The sequence below is a fragment of the Leopardus geoffroyi genome, chromosome C1, assembly GCF_018350155.1.
Source record: "Leopardus geoffroyi isolate Oge1 chromosome C1, O.geoffroyi_Oge1_pat1.0, whole genome shotgun sequence".
Taxonomy (NCBI): Eukaryota; Metazoa; Chordata; class Mammalia; order Carnivora; family Felidae; genus Leopardus; species Leopardus geoffroyi.
Window position 1 is genome coordinate 198612868 of NC_059328.1, and position 18428 is coordinate 198631295.

Sequence of the window (18428 nt, forward strand, 5' to 3'; positions counted from 1 at the left end):
TGGCAGACTGGTTAGGAACTAATTTCAATAATCCAAGAGATATGTAAAGATATTCTGGGCCAGCATGCAATGGGATAGAGGCTAAATGGTAAGATTTTTATTTTTTGATGAGAGTCTATAGTATTTTTTGATAAGCTGGATATGGGGTGAAAGAGAGGATTTAAAGATGAGTCCCAGGGTTTTTGTCAGAGCCAATGAAGATACAGTGACTATTAATTTTTATGGGAGAAGCTAAGGGAGGGGAAGGTTTGGAATATGGAGCTGGGCATGTTATGTTTGGGATGCCTATTAAACTTCCAAGCAGGCTTAGATTTGTATGGGGCCCTCAGAACATGCTGTGAACACAATCACAACTGTGCGTGCCACCTGGCGAGTGGTTAGGTCCATGTCAGTACTATTCCATGCACTTCTGTGGAAATAAAGATAAAGTGACTAAGTTGCTTTTAATGCAGAAAAGAAAAAGGGCATTTAGAAATGTAATTTTTCAACATGGGTCAATATAAAGCTTAATTTCTCTTATTGTTTTGGCTATAAATTATATGTGTTTATAAGAAACTGCTAGTTATCTTTTAAAATGTGAGTTTTCAAATTAACCATTAAATCATTTTTATAACTATAAATTTAACTGGTATTTTATAATACATATTTATAATAAGTTTAATTGATATTGTAATTGTTATAATGTTTATATTCTCCAAACAAATAAGCAAAGAACTTGCAGTTTCTTGAAGTTTCAAGACAATTCTCCTTAGGAGGATAATCATTACATACAGATAAAAATGTGTGTAATCATTACTTATAACTAGTGTACAGAATAATTTTAAATACTTTATACCATGAGGATATATTCTGCTGGTTGTATGATTTGCTATCAACATAATAAGGTATTCAGTTAGCTTCCATTAAATAATGATAATATTTATGCCATTAATTTTTAAGAAGGAAAAGGTACATGAATTTACAGTAAATGTAAACATACATTTTAATGACCTGTTTATCTTTTTGGGCGTGTTCCATGAATAAATACATCATCTAATTAGGAGATTAGATTTTCAATTTATTTCAGATTGTCTTCAATGCCCTTGCATGTAACTGTCCTTAGCTTAAACTAACTTTGTGCAGACACTTTGGGTTTGTTGACCAGCTGTCATCTTCCAGAAGGTGTTCTGATTTGTTTTTTGGGTCAGCTTACAGCTAAAATTATGGAAAGGTCTTTTCGTTGGTCACAGATGATGCACAAAGCATTTTCAATTCCAGCGTTTCATAGACTCCAAGAGAAGACTCCTTCTGGGGCTGTAACAGTTTTTCATTCTGTTTTAATTATCTAGATCCATGGTAATAACCACAGTGACTTACTAGAAGGAATTGTTGGACATATTATAATTATATATGGCAATTATTTGTAGTGCCAAAAATATATAAAAATCCCACCAATTAACTAAGGTTGGTAAAAATAAAACTATGCTTGTCTCCCTTAGGACACACATGATTTTAGGTTTTGGAGCAAACAAATCATTTAGTTTTTGCATAAAACTTTTTCTGGAGTGTATTATTATGATAAGTCAAGTGAAATTTCCATGAAATGGCATTTCAGTAATAATATTCCAGTAAATTTGGAAACCATCTCTCAATTCACTTTCTTGCTTAGCTAAATACTGGTATTGCCTATTACCTGCTGTGTAACAGAAAGGGAAGTGAAAGTTAAAAACAAATGTTAATCTTTGTAATATAGAATGTCAGGGAAGATGGTTTAGAATGAATATATATATATATATATATATATATATATATATATACACACACACAATAATATACACATCTGTTTTTAAAAAGTATTTAGTATTTCAAACTATATTATATTCACATATATACTCATAATTGAGTTTAAATAATTAGAAGTGGTAAGACTTGATGAAGTATGAGTAATCAGTGGTTCCAGCAATTTCTGCCATTGCTTGGTGGGTTGCCTCACTTAAACTTTGAGAAGACCTTGTCTTTAATACATGGTAAAGCTGATGCATGTGGGATGGTATCTAATAATTTATTTTTTCTTGCTATTCACAATTACATGGTGAATGGATTATAAACATTAGTGCTTGTGCTGATAGGTTTAAATCTTAAACATTATTGGCAATTTTCTATATGGCCATGACTAGGTTGAAATTGTCATATTCATTTTACATTACTACTTTTTTCATATCAATAATGTTTTGTAATCTAAGAGTAAATAATAGAACTTTTGGTTAGACTTATACACCCAACATACTTAACAATATTTATGGCCTGAATTCAATTTTAACTACTTTATTTAAATTTAAATGAATTTAATTAGAACTACTGACATTATCTCAAGGCAATAACTATTAATTCAGACTACTTCATAAAATAGGACATTCCAACTTGCATGTCTTGTGAGCACCTCAAATTTAGCAGGTCTCAAAGCCAATTCCCTTTTTCCACCATTCCCTTCCCTTCACCCTTCCCTTCTTCTTTCTCCCACTTTGGTTAGTGTCATTATCATCAATATAGTCACCTAAGATGATCTGTAAATCTTAAGTCCTTTTTACCACTTATTACAACATTCAATCACTTAAGACTGTGCATTCTATGTCCAAAATGAGTTGAGCAGCCATTCATTTCCATCAAAGTCCATCATGTCACTTAAGCTCCCCCAACAAATACCTACTATTCTCTCTGCCTCCAGTTGTCCCTCCAAATAGAACGTATCTCCTCTACTGCCATTATAATAATCCTTCTTTTTTATGAATATAATTTATTGTCAACTTGGCTTACATACAACACCTGGTGCTCGTCTCAACAAGTGCCCTCCTCAATGCCCATCACTCATTTTCCCTCTCCCCCATGCCCCCATCCAACCTTAGTTTATTCTCTGTATTTCATAGTCTCTTGTGGTTTGCCTCCCTGCCTCCCTCTCTGTTTGTATCTATTTATTCCCCCTTCCCTTCTGCCATGGTCTTCTGTTCAGTTTCTCAAGATCCACATATGAGTGGAAACATACGATATCTGTCCTTCTCTGACTAACTTATTTCACTCAGCATAATACCCTCCAAGTTCCATCCATGTTGCTGCAAATGGCATGATTTTATTCTTTCTCATTGTCAAGTAGTATTCCATTGAATATATAAACCACATCTTCTTTATCCATTCATCAGTTGATGTACATTTAGGCTCTTTCCATAATTTGGCTATTGTTGAAAGCGCTGCTATAAACATTGGGGTACACGTGCCCCTATGCATCAGCACTCCTGTATCCCTTGGGTACCTAGTATTGCTATTTATGGGTCATAGGGCAGCTCTATTTTTAATTTTTTGAGGAACCTCCACACTGTTTTCCAGAGTGGCTGCACCAGTTTGCATTCCCCCCAACTGTGCAAGAGGGTTCCCATTTCTCCACATCCTCACCAGCATCTATAGTCTCCTGATTTGTTCATTTTAGTCACTCTGACTGGTGTGAGGTGGTATCTCAGTGTGGCTTTGAACTGTATTTCCCTGATGATGAGTGATGCTGAGTATCATTTCATGTGTCTGTTGACCATCTGGATGTCTTCTTTGGAAAAGTGTCTATTCCTGTCTTCTGCCCATTTCTTCACTGGATTATTTGTTTTTTGGGTGTTGAGTTTGGTAAATTCTTTATAGATTTTGGATACTAGCCCTTTATCCGATATGTCATTTGCAGATATCTTTTCCCATTCCATTGGTTGTCTTTTAGTTTTGTTGATTGTTTCCTTTGCTGTGCAGAAGCTTTTTATCTTCATGAGGTCCCAATAGTTCATTTTTGATTTTAATTCCCTTGCCTTTGGAGATGTGTTGAGTAAGAAATTGCTGTGGCTGAGGTCAAAGAGTTGTTGCCTGCTTTCTCCTCTAGGGTTTTGATGGTTTCCTGTCTCACGTTTAGGTCTTTCATCCATTTTGTGTTTATTTTTGTGTATGGTGTAAGAAGGTGGTCTAGTTTCATTCTTCTGCATGTTGCTGTCCAGTTCTCCCAGCACCATTTGTTAAAGAGACTTTTTTTCCATTGGATGTTCTTTCCTGCTTTGTCAAAGATTAGTTGGTCATACATTTGTGGGTCCAATTCTGGGTTCTCTATTCTATTCCATTGGTCTATGTGTCTGTTTTTGTGCCAATACTATACTGTCTTGATGAATACAGCTTTGTACTAGAGGCTAACATCTGGGATTGTGTTGCCTCCTGCTTTGGTTTTCTTTTTCACTATGACTTTGGCTCTGCAAGGTCTTTTGTCGTTCCATACAAATTTTAGGATTGCTTGTTCTAGCTTTTAGAAGAATTCTGGTGCAATTTTGATTGGGATTGCATTGAATGTGTAGGTTGCTTTGGGTAGTATTGACATTTTAACATTATTCTTGCAATCCATGATCATGGAATGTTTTTCCATTTCTTTGTGTCTTCAGTTTCCTTCATAAGCTTTTTATAGTTTTCAGCATATAGGTCTTTTACATTTTTGGTTAGATTTATTCCTAGGTATTCTGTGGTTCTTGGTGCAATTGTAAATGGGATAAGTTTCTTTACTTCTCTTTCTGTTGCTTCATTATTGGTGTATAAAAATGCAACCTATAAATCTTACTTAAGCTACATTGTCAGTTTAATTGCAAAAATGTTTCATATTTTAGTCAAATACTAAGAATTCAGAATTCATTTACCCATTAAAATGGTTGCTATAATGACCTATGTCGCCTACTCAGAAGTAGATGTTTATTGTATAGCAAATAGAATTTCATGACATTTTATGAAGTTCTCATCAAGCCTTTAATAAAAGTGAAAAAGTTTTGAAAAAAAAAATGCAACCTATTTCTGTACATTAATTTTGTACCCTGCAACTTTACTGAATTCATGTATCAGTTCTAAGAGTCTTTTGGTGGAGTCTTTCAGGTTTTCCATGTAGAGTATCATGCCATCTGTGAAAAGTGAAAGTCTGACTTTTTGCCGATTTTGATGCCTTTTATTTCCTTTTGCTGTCTGATTGCTGATGCTAGGACTTCCAACACTATGTTAAATTACAGTGGTGAGATAGTACATCCCTGTTGTGCTCTTGGTCTCAGGGGGAAATCTCTAAGTTTTACCCCATTGAGGATGATATTAGGTGTGGACTTTTCATATATGGCTTTTATGATGTTTAAGTATGTTCCTTCTATCCCAACTTTCTTGAGGGTTTTTATTAAGAAAGGAAGTTGTATTTTGTCAAATGCTTTTTCTGCATCTATTGACAGGATCATATGGTTCTTATCCTTTCTTTTATTAATGTGATATATCACATTGATTGATTTGTGAATATTGAACCAGCCCTGCAGCCCAGGAATGAATCCTACTTGATCATGGTGGATAATTCTTTTGATATGCTGTTGAATTCGATTTGCTAGTATCTTCTGGAGAATTTTTGCATCCATAGTCATCAGGGATATTGGCCTATAGTTAACCTTTTTTTGTGGGGTCTCTGTCTGGTTTAGGAATCAAGGTGATGCTGGGTTCATAGAATGAGTCTGAAAATTTTCCTTCCATTTCTATTTTTTAAAACAGCTTGAGAAGGATAGGTATTAACTCTGCTTTAAATGTCTGGTAGAATTCCCCAGGGAAGCCATCTGGTCCAGGACTCTTATTTGTTGGGAGATTTTTGATAACTGATTCAATTTCTCCACTAGTTTTGGGTCTGTTCAAATATTCTGCTTTTTCCCGTTTGAGTTTTGGTAACGTGTGGGTGTCTAGGAATTTGTCCATTTCTTCCAGGCTATCCTGTTTGTTGGCATACAATTTTTCATAGTATCCTCTGATAATTGCTTATATTTCTAGGGGATTGGTTGTGATAAATCCATTTTCATTCAGGATTTTATCTACTTGATTCTTCTCTCTTTTCTTTTTGAGAAGTCTGTCTAGGGGTTTATCAATTTTGTTTATTTTTTCAAAAAAACAACTTAGTTTCATTGATTTGTTCTACTGTTTTTTTTTTTGGATTCTATGTTGTTTATTTCTGCCCTGATCTTTATTATTTCTCTTTTTCTGCTGGGTTTGGGGTTTCTTTGTTGTTCCTCCTCTAGTTCCTTTAGGTGTGCTGTTAAATTTTGTATTTGGGATTTTTCTTATTTCTTGAGATAGGCCTAGATTGCAATGTATTTTCCTTTTAGGACTACCTTTGCTGCATCCCAAAAGGTTTGGATTGTTGTGTTTTCATTTTCATTTGTTTCCATATATTTTTTTAGTTTCTTCTTTAATTGCCTGGTTGACCCATTTGTTCTTTAGTAGGATGTTTTTTAACCTCCTTACATTTGGAGGTTTTCCAAACTTTTTTCTGTGGTTGATTTCAAGTTTCATAGCATTGTAATCTGAAAGTGTTCATGGTATTATTTCAATTCTTTTGTATTTATTGAGGGCTGTTTTGTGAACCAGTATGTGATCTATCTTGGAGAATGTTCCATGTGCACTCAAGAAGAATGTGTATTCTGCTGCTTTATTGGATGAAAAGTTCTAAATATATCTGTCAAGTCCATCTGGTCCAGTGTATCATTTAGGGCCATTATTTCTTTATGGATTTTCTGTCTAGATGATATGTCCATTGTTGTAAGTGGAGTATTAAAGTCCCCTGCAATTACCACATTCTTACCAATAAGATTGCTTGTTTGTGATTAATTGTTTTAAATATTTGGGTGTCTCCAAATTTTGTGCCTAAACATTTATAATGGATATACCCCATAATTATGATATAATGACCTTCTTCATCTCTTGTTACAGCCTTTAGTTTAAAATGTAGGTTGCCTGATGTAAGTATGGCTACTCTAGCTTTCTTTTAACTTCCAGTAGCATGATAGATGGTTCTCTATCCCCTCACTTTCAATCTGAAGGTGTCCTCATGTCTAAAATGGGTCTCTTGTAGACAGCAAATAGATGGGTCGTTTGTTTGCTTTTTTAATCCATTCTGATACTCTATGTCTTTTCATTGGAGCTTTTAGTCCATTTACATTCAGTGTTATTATTGAAAGATATGGATTTAAAGTCATTATGTTATCTGTATGTTTCATGCTTGTAGTGATGTCTCTGGTCCTTTGTGGTCTTTGCAATACTCACAGAGTGCCCCTTAGGATCTCTTGCAGGACTGGTTTAATGGTGATGTATTCCTTCAGTTTTTGTTTGTTTGGGAAAACCTTTATTTCTTCTTCTATTTTGAATGACAGGCTTGCTGGATAAAGGATACCTGGCTGCATATTTTTCCTGTTTATCACATTGAAAATTTCCTGCCACTCCTTTCTGTCCTGCCATGTTTCAGTAGATAGGTCTGCTACTACCCTTACGTGTCTACCCTTCTAGGTTAAGGTCTGTTTATCCCTGGTTGCTTTCAGAATTCTCTCTTTATCTTGTATTTTGCCAGTTTCACTCTGATATGTTGTGCAAAAGTTTGATTCAAGTTATGTCTGAGGGGAGTTCTCTGTGCCTCCTGGATTTCAATGTCTGTTTCCTTCCCCAGACTGGGGAAGTTCTCAGCTATGATTTGTTCAAGCACACCTTCGGCCCCTTTCTCTCTCTCTCCTTCTTCTGGAATTCCTATGGTACAGATATTGTTCTGTTTCATTGAGTCACTTAGTTCTCTAATTCTCCCCTCGTGATCTAATTTTTTATCTCTCTTTTGCTCAGCTTCATCTTTTTCCCTAGTTTTATCTTCTATTTCACCTGTTCTCCCTCTGCCTCTTCAATTCTGGCTGTCATTGCCTATAGTTTATTTTGCACCTCATTTACAGCACTTTTTAATTCATCATGACTAATTTTTAGTTTCTTGATCTCTGCAGCAATAAATTTTCTGCTTTCTTCTATGCTTTTTTCAACTCCAGCAATTAATCTTATAGCTATTACCCTAAATTTTTGTTCAGTTATATTGTTTATATATGTTTTGAGCAATTCTTTAGCTGTCATTTCTTACTGGAATTTCTTTTGAGGGGAGTTCTTCCGTTTCATCATTTTGGCTAGTTTTCTGTCCCTTATGTGTTTTAAAAGCTTGTTATGTGTCCTGCACCTGTGAGTACTACTATATTAAAGAGGGGTCATACACTGTCCAGTGTCTGGCCCTTCAGGAGGTGTTTTTTGGAGAGTGTTACTTGCTCACTGTTGTTGCAAGTTTGGTTACTTTATCTCCCTACTTGTAGTGATGTTTTGAACCTTCCAATAGGTATGCTTTGATTTGTTTGTTTAAGTAGCCCTATGGCCTGCCAGGTTGTCCCAGTGGGTCCCTGGAAGTGCGACTGTCTCTTTTCCTCCTGAACTCTTGGAGTTCAAAGTCCTTTAGCTTCAACACTGCTTTGTTTGTGAGACGAGGGAATTTTGGATCCCCCTACTTCTCTGCCATGTTGGCCCCTCCCCCTTTTATAGTAATCTTTCTAAAATGACTTGATATTTTATTTCTGTTTTAAAATCTTTAATTGTATTTTAAGACCTCAAGACACACTTGGCTCTTCCCAATCTAGCTCCAACCTATTTTTCTAGCTCTGTTTTGCCTTTTGCCTCTATACAACTATGTTCTAGCCTCAGCGAAATCTTTTCACATGTTCATATATTGACCCATGTTCATTTGGATGGAATGTATGTACCTCCATTTTTCTATTTGAAAATACTCAGGCAATCTAAAAAAAATCCCTATCTATAAACCAAACCCCCTTTTTGTTCTCTTGGTACTAGATACATAATATAAGGGCACATATGTCCTGTTGAATCCCATTATGTATCTGTTTCTCCCAGTCTCTCATCATGGACTCATGAGGGCATAGATAATGTCTATTGTGAATAGCACATGACATATAGGAGGTGCCTTATATGTACTGAAGGAATGAGTGCATGGATTTTAGTGAAAATATTTTGTGCAGTCATAAATCTCTACCAAATTTGGAAAATCCACTTATAATTTATGTATCACTTGATGTCACCTTGCCCTTTAATGTCACTTGAATGACATTCACAGTGATTTCTTTGAATGCCTGTGATCTAAGTTTCCTACTTATAGTCATAACTGGAAGTGGCATACTCTAAGCAAATAGGGTCACTATAAACACCACTCTCACGGTACCTACAAGTGACTTCAGTCATGCACCCTTGGCCCAGTTCTATTATATTTGGTGGAGGATACCAAAGAGGCCTCTTTAATACAGACTGCTTTATTTGCCTGACACTCTGGCTTCCTTACTCTTATGTGTCTGTCTCCCCAACAGTTAGCCCCCATCGTCATATGTACTGTCTCCTCCCAGTTCCCAGACATCTGATTTTTTAGAAGTATTACTAACATACATACTAGATTCTTGACTTTCTGCTTTTCCCTCACACACTTGGCCTACTCATTTTACTTATGAAATTTGACAGCTGAGTAACTATTAACCTTGATCTTGGTGACCCAGAATCTGTTCTTTTACTCAGTTATCTCCAAGATCTATTCCTTAGTTGTCCAACCTGATTTTCCATACTTTTTCTCCATTTGAGGAGTGATGATATTCCTGAAAAACATACCCTTCCCCTTTGATTTTCTTCATTCATTCAATAAATAACTAAATATTGGGAATAAAATGGTGAGAGACTGATTTATTTCCATGTTTCTATTTATCATTATAGCAGTAAGACCTATAGACCTAATTATTGACTGTGGGCCTAAAAGAAGTGGATGGCAGAGGATTGGTATTATTTTGGCATTAGGGCGGCATTGCTGGGAACCAGGCAAAAAGAGTCCAGCTGTCACATGTGAGAATAGAGATTAAATAGTTTGAATTTACTCAGAGTGCTCTTTCTGAATATTTTCTCCAAAAGAAGGTACCAAGTGCCTGAGTAAGGATTCAGGTCTCCTAGTTTCCAAACAGCACTGGGCACTAGTTCCTGATCATATCAGAGCAATGTCTAGAATGGGGGTGGGGTGGAAGGAGAAGAGGTATGTTTAAACAGTGTGTGTCAAGCATCATGAGAAATATAATTTATGATATAGAATGAAGACTACTTCTGTATACATACCTGGGTAATTCTGGAGGAGGAGGGGGAGAGACCTTTACCATAGGAAAAAGGTAATCATAAATTTCTGATCTCAATATGAAGTTCTAGATTAAATTTTTCAAAATTGTGGTATTTGAGACAATTCTTGCAACTACCATTGTTGCTGTGTATATTTTATCAGGGTATGTTTGTAGCAACTGAAGACGACTTATTCTCCTCTCACATATAGCTCCAAGTTTTGACAATGTGACCAAATCATGTTCCTGACCTTGACCAAATCAGTTCCCCTCCTCTACAGTTATCTAATTGGAAAAGAGAGGAGATTTTGACCAAATTAATTCTATTATGTTAAACCAGACTCATATCAAAGATTTTTCAAGGGGCCTAACAAATTGGTGATACACTGGGTAATACTTACCTTGATTTACTATTAATGTTGCACATTAATAGAACTGATCATATTAATTGTATGAGAAATTGTGATATAGGAATAGAAAGAATTTATCTGCACTTGCTTTATGTTTATGCTTAAGGATATATAAACAACAAACATAAAACTTGGTGAAATAAAAAATTACGTCTATTTCTAAAATTTTCCATCTTTTCTTCCTAATATTCTCTTATTTAAAATATTGTCAGGAACTGCTGTAATAATGCCAGCAGTTCTCTTTAGAGGAAGCCAAATGTTCTATGTGTTTAAACAGGAAGAATGATTGATAAATGACTCCATCACAATTTCTTGGCAATATTAAGGCTTTCTTTTTTCTTTTGGGAAAAGCATACAGCAGTACATTTAAATCTAGTTGTCTAGTATATAACATAGAATATACATTTTTCCTTTTGTGCGTGGTAGAAAATACACATTTATTTGTAATGTTTTTGTAGGTATTGAAAATAGATATTGGATTCATTATTTTAAATCCTAGTTATTCTAGGAAATTAATATTATTGATGTTAATTTTTATTGCTAGTTATCATGAAATTTAGCTATTTTTCTTTTTAAGAAGAAACCAACAAGAGAAAAATGATGAAAATTGTTAATTCACAGATATAGGTACTGGATTAGTCCAAATGAAGTGAGGTATTAAGCTATTAATGATTTAAGAAGTACATGAATTTATGTTTGTTTAGCTGGATATTTCTGAAGTGACTTTTCATTTAAAGAATGACTTTTACCCTGGAGTAGTGCCTAGTAAGTAAAATATTTTTTTTTGAATTTCGAAAGTTTTACCTTTTATATAAGAAGCCACAGTAAATAATTTGTTTTTTATTGATTACCTCACCACAAAGTCATTTATCTCAAAGGCTAAACTTTGAAATAATAGGCTAAATAAAATATAATGGTTTATGAACTAGTCTCTCTTTACTGTAAAGATCAGCTAACATTTGTTCTTAAATCTTGCATGCTGTCCATACAACAATACTAGTGAAGAACATCTATTGAGAAGCTGAGCCAATACAATATAAAAGGCTTCTCATATCTTATGTCTATTGATCCACTTTAAAATTCTTTAATATCACACTGTTATTTACCCATGTTACAGAGGTGGAGTCTGAGATTTTGGAATGCTTGGTACCTTACTCTTCATTGATTGCTATGTGTTTATTCCATCTGTATTCATGATTTATGTGAAATTTTTTAGTTGTTAAAAAGGATAAATTTAGGGAAACAGTACAGGTTAGCAGTTACAAATACTAGTGCTAGCTGGCCTGTGTTCAAATTGTGGTTCTAATACATCCTAACCCTGTGACCCTGAGCAAGTTACTTAGCCTATTTATCTCTATTTCTTTTCAGTACCCCTATAACCTTGGACAAATTATTTAATCTCTATTTACTTCTAATCTAAACAAAATGACAATTATTATTATACCCTATCCCACAAGGCTATTATGATGTTTAAGTATATAATATTTGTAAATAACCCACTACATTGTAAATCCTAAGTGTTATTTAATAATAAATAGCTTAAAGATCTAAGAAAAGTGGCTAAATTATATCACTTCTGTTAGAAATTTCCTGAACAAATTTTATAATTTTTGGTAAGAAATATTTTATATTTCAAGATGGCAGTTTTCAGGGTTTATTGAGAAATTTATTCATATGACGTTTAAGACTTAAAAACAAATATTTTTTTATTTTACCTCAGTAAAATAGTTTATTTTTTTATTTAAAAAATTAATCTTTATTTATTTTTGAGAGAGATTGAGAGAGAGACAGAGTACACGTTGGGGAGGGGCAGAGAAAGAGGGAGACAGAATCTGAAGCAGGCTCCAGGCTCTGAGCTGTCAGCACAGAGCCTGATGCTGGGCTGGAACTCACAAACTGTGAGATCATGACCTTAGCCGAAGTCAGTTGCTTAACAAACTGAGCCACCGAGGTGCCCCTATTTTACCCAGTAGTTTAAATAAAGGAATTAAAAAATATCATGGTCTTACCCTAACCTAGTGGAGTAAAAGTATACCTTTATTTATATTCTTTTTATAAATGTATTCTATATTTATATAAAGTTGGAATGACAGTTCATTATTCTTTAAGGAAAACTCCATTTTTTCTTTCCTATGCAAGAAAATATCCAGTTCTTTCTACCACATATTTCTTCCCTACTATGTGTTCTTTCCCATAGTCTCCTTTACCTTTCAGAGAACACTTCTCTTCTGACACTTGTGGCCACAAATTGTGTGGAGGTTTTTCCTCCCCCACACCAAGAAATTCTCTGTGATACCAGATGGTGTCCTATAATTCAACTCAATTCTGACACTATCTACTTGGAGATAGTATCATATTCCACAGGGTAAGGTTTCAGTCCTACAAGGCAATTCTCCCCTCACCCCCACACTGACCTCACTTCCTAATTCAGACACCAGTCACAAGCCAGGTTGTTTACCTGTACTTTGACTGACTGGCTATAAATCAGAGGGTTTCTCTACCCCCTCCTCATGTTTGATTACTTTGCTAGAATGGCTTATAGAATTCAGGGAAACACTTATATCTACCAGTTTATTAAAGGACATGATAAAGGAAACAAATAAACATCCAGATGAAGTGATATATAGGGTCAGGTCTGAGAGTGTCATGAACACAAAAGATTCTGTTCCCATAGACTTGGGATGCATCGCCTTCCCAGTAGGGGATGAGTTCACCAACCTGGGAGCTCTCTGAACCCTATACTTTTGGGGTTTTATGGAGATTTCATCATGTAGGCATCACCTCATCATTAACCCCATTTTCAGCCTCTTTCCTTTTTCAAGATAATAGGGGTGGGGCTGAACATCCCAAGCTTCTAATTATGGCTTGGCCTTTCAGATGACCAGTCCTCATCTAGGAGCCATCCAGGAGCCTAGAGTTGCCTCATTAGAATAAAAGACTACTATCACCCAGGAACTTATGTTCCTTGTGTCAGGAACTGGGGTCAAAGACCAAATATTAGAACAAAAGATCCTCCTAGTATTCTTATCATTTAGGAATTTACAAAGGTTTTAGGAGCTCTGTGACAGGAACAAGGGACAGAGACCAATATATATTTACTATTATCTCACAATTATACAAAATCTGTATAAAGTGATACTAACCATTTTCTGGAGATAGACCATAATTTTTTAAAATTTTAAATTACGTTTATTTATTTATTTTGAGAGAGAGAGCAAGAGGGGTAGGGGCAGAGAGAGAGAGAGGGAATAGAGAGAATCCCAAGGAGGATCCACACTCCACACTATCAGTGCAGAGCCCAGTGTGGGGCTCAAACTCACAAAACATGAGACCATGACCTGAGCTGAAATCAAGAGTCTGATGCTTAACCGACTGAGCCACTCAGGCACCCTGACAGATCACAACTTTGACTCGATGCTTTTAGCAGTTACCCATTTAAAAAGAAAAGAAAAGAAAAGAAAAGAAAAGAAAAGAAAAGAAAAGAAAAGAAAAGAAAAGTTCCACCACCTTTACATTCTTACCTTTAGAATCTCAGGAAAAGAGTACATTGAGTGGGAAATTCAGTCTTTGTCCTTAAATTATAAGTTAGCTCTTATTAAAGAATCAGTTACCATTAGGAGCCACCTGCCCAGAGTTCACAAACCTGGTTGCTCCAGTCTGGGGTAGATCCCACCTAGCCTGTCTAATTTCATCCTGATGGCATTACTCCATTCTAAAGGATCTTCAAAGAGCACCCATTGTCCACAGGAAAAAAAAAAAAAAAGTTTAAACTCTTAAATGAAACTCCTAAGACCTTTACTTACCTAGTTCTTGCTTACCTGTCCAACTCTGTCCCTACACACTATACTCCAGATGTTTCAGCAACTGGACCTCTTTACATCTCAGTGGCTTAAACCAAAAACATTAGATTCTGTATGTTGATTGGGCTCAGCTGTCTGGTTTTGTTTTCTGTGGTTCAGCTGAGGTCATTCACTCATCTGCACTCAACTGGTACACAGAAAGTTTAAGAAAATGTACATGTTTGATGTCTCATTCTCCTATTATATATCCTATATATTCCTCCTTCTCTCTTTCATTCTATAGAATTTCTTCACATGACTCCCATCCCTCAGCAGGATTTTCTGGATTGCCTTACAGTATGGTAGCTGACTTCTAAGAGCTAGGAATAGAAGTTAGTGTTCCTCTTAGTATGTGCACCCTGAGCCTATAAGTCCCAGAGTGATTTTTGTTGTATTCTATTGGTGAATTACAGGCTAACCAAGTTTCAAGGGGCAGGAAATAGACACCTTTTGATGGATGGAGTGGCATGTGCACCCAGTGAGAGATGGACTTTTTGGACAATTTTTGAATGTTATCTACCCTACCAACCATACTGATTTTAACTAATTACATTCATTTCCTGAACATGGCATCCTTTGTCTTGATTTCAAATGCTGTATAATCTGCTTCAACTGCCTAAAGCACTTGTATTCATGGTTACCATGTCCTTCAAGAAGCTTTCCTTGATCTACCAAATTTATATTACCCTCCCCTTCCAGTGGGATCCCAACAAGTGGTAGTAATTTTTTTAAATCAAAGTATATATCCCAGTTACCCACTTACATGTCTGAGTATCTGAATATCCTACTGGTTATCAGCTTCTTGGGCAAGGCCTTCTTTACCATAAAATCCTAATGCATAGTATAGTTTGTGACACATAGTTGGCACCTAAAACCTAGTTGTTGTATGAATAAATGACAAATGAGTGAATTTCTAGAAAAAAAAAAAAAACAGGAGTTTGTAGGTTTTCTGACCGAGTCACATGCATTAGATATGGAGGATTTTTAAAGACTCTTCTGATAGAAATATGAGTTAGCCAGTTTCTCAACCTTAGATATTTTTTTTTCCTAATCACTTTCTATGCCTATGAAATTTTAGTGGTACATACACACTGTGTATCTGTTTGTATAAATGGTCCTTTAGAGGTCCACAAGTCATTGTAGTATCTCATATCTTTTTACCTTCCCCTATGAACCAATTTTTGCCTTCTTGCCAGGGGACGATATTGCCCTTGTTAAGAATGCGAGTTAGGCAATGGGTGAAGACATTTCAGTGTCGATCCTTTAAAAATGAAGACTATAGGGGTTTTGCTCTTTGCATTCTCCATGTACATCACCATGTTATTTTCATGATGGTTCCTTTTAGGTCTCTTCATTATACACATAAAAAAAAAATGTCATGTTGACGTATTACCTTAAAGTGTACTAAAAGGCACCACTTTGGAAGAATGTTTGATGATGAAGCCTCCCATTCCCATTGCTTTTTACAATCCTTTATCCTCTACAGGTCTAGTTCAGGCCACAATATCACCTAAATATTCTGATGTGAAATTGGCTTTTTCTTTTTGGAATGCCTTCATGAAAAATCTGAGGATGCATTTATGAATTCCATAGGAATGTTGCAGGGAAATCTGAGGGACAAATGCTCTAACTTCCCTTGTTTGGAGGAAGTTTCCCCAGATTTTAGTGCTACTCTTAAAAATAAATCATAAAATAAGAATAATTTTATGACAAAGAATAAAGGGAATTTTAAAAATGAAAGTGAAATAGGCATCTGGGTGGCTCAGTCAGTTGAGCATCTGACTCTTGATTTTGGCTCAGGTCACGATCCCACAGGTTTGTGAGTTCAAACCCCATGTTGGGCTCTGCGCTGGTGTGGAGTCTGCTTGGGGTTCTCTCTCTCTTTCTCTCTCTCTCTCTCTCTCTCTCTCTCTCTCTCTGTCTCTCTCTGCTTCTCTCTCTCTGCTCCTCCCCTGCTTATGCTCTCTCTCTTTCTCTTAGAACACATAAATACACTTGACAAAAGAAAATGAAATAGTAAATTTGAGGTTTAAGTTTAAAAATAAAATGTGGTGATAGAAACACAAAACATTTTTAAATTTCAGTCAAGGAAAAGTGTAAGAAATAAAGATGAGAGGTATTAGATTGAAAACCTAAAAGAAGAAGCCAAAAAATGGAGAAGTTAAACCAGAAGATTAAAAATAAAAATTGGTTTCAATATAAAAATGAAGACAATTAGAGGTGTTTTCTTTAAGTTTTTTCTTTGTAGGTTTTTCTTTAAGCTTTATAAGCAACAATATATGTTAGGTAAAGATAAAGAAAATAGGGTGGAAATAGGGAGACTAAAGATAAAAGATACAGTGAACCAGTTGAAGTTGGAGAAAGAGTAATTTAAAACAACCAGCTAAAATCAAAGCAATTGGAAATACTAAAAAAAAAAAAAAAAAAAAAAAACTGCTGTAGAGTGATAAAATTGTACACTCTGTAAAGATGGAAGAAAACAAGGTTGAAAATGGAGAGTGTATAAAAATTCCAACATATAGTGCAGTGAGGTTGAATCACAGCTAAATGTCCCTATGGAGATGTTCAAGATGCACATCTCTATAAGAGCCTGTGAATGAACCACCCTTCTACTTTCACCCTGACCATCTATCAGTGAGACACAGACTCGCTCTTGTTGGCAAAAAATCCAGACACTTTGGACATATCCACAGCAACGTGCTCACTGCCCTGTAATCTTTTGCTCTCAGACTTGCTCCACTGCCTACATAAATACTTATTTCCATCAAAGACAAATATTTAAACACCAGTGTGCATTTAAAATATCATTTGTATCATCAACATTTCAGAGTTTGTTACTATTTACAGCAGCAAGTGTTTTGTATAAACATAAGTTTATCTTTCTATTTGACAACTATGACCTTTAATGTCACCTGGACAATATAGTTTATTTGTAATGCAGATTTAGATTAAAGATTGTTGTTATACTAATGGAAAGGAGGATCAATTTCAGATGTACAATGTCAAAACAACTAGCTGCAATTGAAATGAAATTTATACGTGAACAACATATTTTGCTGTTATACGCACATAGTTTTCTTCTTTCTACTTTTGAAATTATCTGGAGAGTTAAGTAAAATTCTGTGCCGTATCCTGATCATATCACTCTGCAAGACTTACTCTACTGTGAAAAAATGTATTTTATTGGCCTTTCTTGTATTTTAGAATACTGGTATTAACAACATGGATTTGTCAACAATAGTATGTTATGTATTATGTGAAACATAAAGTAGTGCTTGTTTAGAGTGAAGAAATTAATGATAATAACACTTTCTAACTGCAGGAGAAATTACTAAGTATTACATAATTACACATGGCTTTTGGCAACTTTTTAAGTTTAGATATGATGTTTATTTAGGTATATTTTTTTCATGGAAATAACTCTGTTCTTTTGTTTTCTTATTCTAAGAATAATACATGGTCCCCCTTGATCCATACCTCAAATACCAAAACAGATAAGCACTACTAACATTTTAGGTAACTATTATTCTTTCAGAAATCCTTTGAAAGTCCTATCCCCTTCCCTTGCACACCCCACATCCCCATTTAGAATCATATTATAGAAACTGTTCTAACACTTGCTTTATGCAGTTAAGACAGTGTGGATATCTTTGTGTATTAACTATTTTATCCTTGTTTATATATTCAATTAGTACTAATACCTAAATATATAATAAATGTAATTATATAATCATTTTATTAGTTTATAAATAGCACAGCTATGATTATATCCTACATAGATCTTGTATACTTGTTAATTTGAATTTTATTTTTGATATTTTGCATTTTTTCTATCTATATTAGATATTTATGAAGGCAATGTATTTCTGGGATTAAATTATAGAATTAAACTACAAGCTATTTCTATGAGTTTTCCTTTACTACTCATGTTTAATTTAAAGAACTAAGGCGGGGCGCCTGGGTGGCGCAGTCGGTTAAGCGTCCGACTTCAGCCAGGTCACGATCTCGCGGTCCGTGAGTTCGAGCCCCGCGTCGGGCTCTGGGCTGATGGCTCAGAGCCTGGAGCCTGTTTCTGATTCTGTGTCTCCCTCTCTCTCTGACCCTCCCCCGTTCATGTTCTCTCTCTCTCTGTCCCAAAAATAAATAAACGTTGAAAAAAAAAATTAAAAAAAAAAATAAAG

At 35.2% G+C, this 18428-nt stretch overlaps 1 protein-coding gene across 3 annotated transcripts in view; it reads left to right on the plus strand.

The window, feature by feature from the left end:
* The window catches only part of SPAG16 (sperm associated antigen 16), a 995967-nt gene that overhangs the window by 166395 nt on the left and 811144 nt on the right, over positions 1 to 18428 (plus strand). The window lies entirely within an intron of this gene.